Source organism: Eleutherodactylus coqui, chromosome 13 (genome assembly GCF_035609145.1).
Source record: "Eleutherodactylus coqui strain aEleCoq1 chromosome 13, aEleCoq1.hap1, whole genome shotgun sequence".
Classification (NCBI taxonomy): Eukaryota; Metazoa; Chordata; class Amphibia; order Anura; family Eleutherodactylidae; genus Eleutherodactylus; species Eleutherodactylus coqui.
The window spans coordinates 96,467,932-96,472,353 of record NC_089849.1 but is presented as its reverse complement, the minus strand read 5'-3'; positions in this window follow the sequence as shown (position 1 = coordinate 96,472,353).

Below are 4,422 nucleotides of genomic sequence, written 5' to 3'. Positions count from 1 at the left end.
GCCACCTGAGATTTGTGTGCTATGCGCTACGTGTGGTGAAGCGGCCACCTGAGATTTGTGTGCTGTGCGCTACGTGTGGTGACGCGGCCACCTGAGATTTGTGCGCTGTGCGCTACGTGTGGAGACGCGGCCACCTGAGATTTGTGCTCTGTGCGCTACGTGTGGTGAGTACCCACCTGAGATTTGTGTGCTGTGCGCTACGTGTGGAGATGCGGCCACCTGAGATTTGTGTGCTGTGCGCTACGTGTGGTGACGCGGCCACCTGAGATTTGTGTGCTGTGCGCTACGTGTGGTGACGCGGCCACCTGAGATTTGTGTGCTACGTGTGGAGACGCGGCCACCTGAGATTTGTGCGCTGTGCGCTCCATGTGGAGACGAGGCCACCTGAGATTTGTGTGCTATGCGCTACGTGTGGTGACGCAGCCACCTGAGATTTGTGTGCTGTGCGCTACGTGTGGTAACGTGGCCACCTGAGATTTGTGCGCTGTGCGCTACGTGTGGAGACGCGGCCACCTGAGATTTGTGCGCTGTGCGCTACATGTGGTGAGTACCCACCTGAGATTTGTGTGCTGTGCGCTACGTGTGGTGACGCGGCCACCTGAGATTTGTGTGCTGTGCGCTACGTGTGGAGACGCGGTCACCTAAGATTTGTGCGCTGTGCGCTACGTGTGGAGACGCGGCCACCTGAGATTTGTGTGCTGTGCGCTACGTGTGGTGAGTACCCACCTGAGATTTGTGCGCTGTGCGCTACATGTGGAGACAAGGCCACCTGAGATTTGTGTGCTGTGCGTTACGTGTGGTGACGCGGCCACCTGAGATTTGTGTGCTGTGCGCTACGTGTGGAGACGCGGTCACCTGAGATTTGTGCACTACGTGTGGAGACGCGGTCACCTGAGATTTGTGCGCTGTGCGCTACGTGTGGTAACGCGGCCACCTGAGATTTGTGCGCTGTACGCTACGTGTGGAGACGCGGCCACCTGAGATTTGTGTGCTGTGCGCTACGTGTGGAGACGTGGTCACCTGAGATTTGTGCGCTGTGCGATACGTGTGGAGACGCGGCCACCTGAGATTTGTGTGCTGTGCGCTACGTGTGGAAACGCCGTCACCTGAGATTTGTGCGCTGTGCGCTATGTGTGGAGACGCGGTCAACTGAGATTTTTGCGCTGTGCGCTACATGTGGTGACGCGGCCACCTGAGATTTGTGCGCTGTGCGCTACGTGTGGAGACGCGGCCACCTGAGATTTGTGTGCTGTGCGCTACGTGTGGTGAGTACCCACCTGAGATTTGTGCGCTGTGCGCTACGTGTGGTGACGCGGCCACCTGAGATTTGTGCGCTACGTGTGGAGACGCCATCACCAGAGAGTTGGGCGCTGTGCGCTACGTGTGCTGAGTACCCACCTGAGATTCGTACGCTGTGCGCTACGTGTGGAGACGAGGCCACCTGAGATTTGTGTGCTATGCGCTACGTGTGGTGAAGCGGCCACCTGAGATTTGTGTGCTGTGCGCTACGTGTGGTGACGCGGCCACCTGAGATTTGTGCGCTGTGCGCTACGTGTGGAGACGCGGCCACCTGAGATTTGTGCTCTGTGCGCTACGTGTGGTGAGTACCCACCTGAGATTTGTGTGCTGTGCGCTACGTGTGGAGATGCGGCCACCTGAGATTTGTGTGCTGTGCGCTACGTGTGGTGACGCGGCCACCTGAGATTTGTGTGCTGTGCGCTACGTGTGGTGACGCGGCCACCTGAGATTTGTGTGCTGTGCGCTACGTGTGGTGACGCGGCCACCTGAGATTTGTGCGCTCCATGTGGAGACGAGGCCACCTGAGATTTGTGTGCTATGCGCTACGTGTGGTGACGCAGCCACCTGAGATTTGTGTGCTGTGCGCTACGTGTGGTAACGTGGCCACCTGAGATTTGTGCGCTGTGCGCTACGTGTGGAGACGCGGCCACCTGAGATTTGTGCGCTGTGCGCTACATGTGGTGAGTACCCACCTGAGATTTGTGTGCTGTGCGCTACGTGTGGTGACGCGGCCACCTGAGATTTGTGTGCTGTGCGCTACGTGTGGAGACGCGGTCACCTAAGATTTGTGCGCTGTGCGCTACGTGTGGTAACGTGGCCACCTGAGATTTGTGCGCTGTGCGCTACGTGTGGAGACGCGGCCACCTGAGATTTGTGCGCTGTGCGCTACATGTGGTGAGTACCCACCTGAGATTTGTGTGCTGTGCGCTACGTGTGGAGACGCGGCCACCTGAGATTTGTGCGCTGTGCGCTACGTGTGGAGACGCGGTCACCTGAGATTTGTGCGCTGTGCGCTATGTGTGGAGAAGCGGCCACCTGAGATTTGTGTGCCGTGCGCTACGTGTGGAGACGCCGTCACCTGAGATTTGTGCGCTGTGCGCTATGTGTGGAGACGTAGTCACCTGAGATTTGTGCGCTGTGCGCTACGTGTGGGGACGCGGTCACCTAAGATTTGTGTGCTGTGCGCTACGTGTGGAGACGCGGCCACCTGAGATTTGTGTGCTGTGCGCCACGTGTGGTGAGTACCCACCTGAGATTTGTGCGCTGTGTGCCACGTGTGGTGAGTACCCACCTGAGATTTGTGCGCTGTGTGCTACGTGTGGAGACGCCGTCACCAGAGAGTTGGGCGCTGTGCGCTACGTGAGGAGACGCCGTCAACTAAGATTTGTGCACTGTGCGCTACGTGTGGAGACGCGGCCACCTGAAATTTGTGCGCTGTGCGCTACGTGTGGATACGCGGTCACCTGAGATTTGTGCGCTCTGCGATACGTGTGGAGACGCGGCCACCTGAGATTTGTGTGCTGTGCGCTACGTGTGGAGACGCCGTCACCTGAGATTTGTGCGCTGTACGCTACGTATGGAGACGCGGCCACCTGAGATTTGTGCGCTGTGCGCTACGTTTGGAGACGCGGCCACCTGAGATTTGTGCGCTGTGCGATACGTGTTGAGACGCGGCCACCTGAGATTTGTGCGCTGTGCGCTACGTGTGGAGACGCAGTCACCTGAGATTTGTGCGCTGTGCGCTACGTGTGGTGAGTACCCACCTGAGATTTGTGTGCTGTGCGCTACGTGTGGAGACGCCGTCACCTGAGATTTGTGCGCAACGTGTGGAGACGCTGTCACCTGAGATTCATGCGCTACGTGTGGTGAGTACGTCACCTGAGATTTGCGTGACGCCACCTGACGCAACCTGACTTTTTTTTGCAGAGTCGTGTGCCACGTGTGGAGACGCGGCCACCTGAGATTTGTGAGCTGTGTGCTACGTGTGGAGACGCGGCCACCTGAGATTAGTGCGCTGTGCGCTACGTGTGGAGACGCCGTCACCTGAGATTCGTGCGCTACGTGTGGTGAGTACGTCACCTGAGATTTGTGTGCTGTGCGCTACGTGTGGAGACGCCGTCACCTGAGATTCGTGCGCTACGTGTGGTGAGTACGTCACCTGAGATTTGCGCAACGCCACCTGACGCAACCTGACTTTTTTTGCAGATTCGTGCGCTACGTGTGGAGATGCGGCCACCTGAGATTTGTGCGCCTTTTTGCAAACTTACGTGTGGAGAGGATCCTGACGTTTTGAGAAAATTTTTGCTTCGCTCGGACCAGCTGACATAACTCGGCGAGGTAAGCTGCTGCATCTGCCAAAATTTTCATCACGTTCATCTGCTCATACGTGCATATTTGCGCATATTAGCAGGTTTTTGCTTGCATCTGTTCATATGTGCATATTTTGCGCATATTTGCAGGTTTTCACTTGCATCTGCTCATATGTGCATATTTGGCGCATATTTGCAAGTTTTCGCTTGCATCTGCTCATATGTGCATATTTGGCGCATATTTGCAGGTTTTCGCTTGCATCTGCTGATATGTGCATATTTTGCGCATATTTGCAGGTTTTTGCTTGCATCTTCTCATATGTGCATATTTTGCGCTTATTTGCATGTTTTTACTTGCATCTGCGCAATGCGCATATTTGCAGGCTTTCGCTTGCATCTGCGCTATGCGCATATTTGCAGGTCTCCGCTTGCATCTGCACATATGCGCATCTTTGCAGGTTTTCACTTGCATCTGCTCATATGCGCATATTTGGCGCATAATTGCAGGTTTTCGCTTGCATCTGCTCATATGTGCATATTTTGCGCATATTTGCAGGTTTTCGCTTGCATCTGCTCATATGTGCATATTTGGCGCATAATTGCAGGTTTTCGCTTGCATCTGCTCATATGTGCATATTTTGCGCATATTTGCAGGTTTTCGCTTGCATCTGCTCATTTGCGCATATTTGCAGGGTTTCGCTTGCATCTGCTCATATGCGCATATTTGCAGGTTTTCGCTTGCATCTGCTTATATGTGCATATTTTGCGCATATTTGCAGGTTTTCACTTGCATCTGCTCATATGTGCATATTTG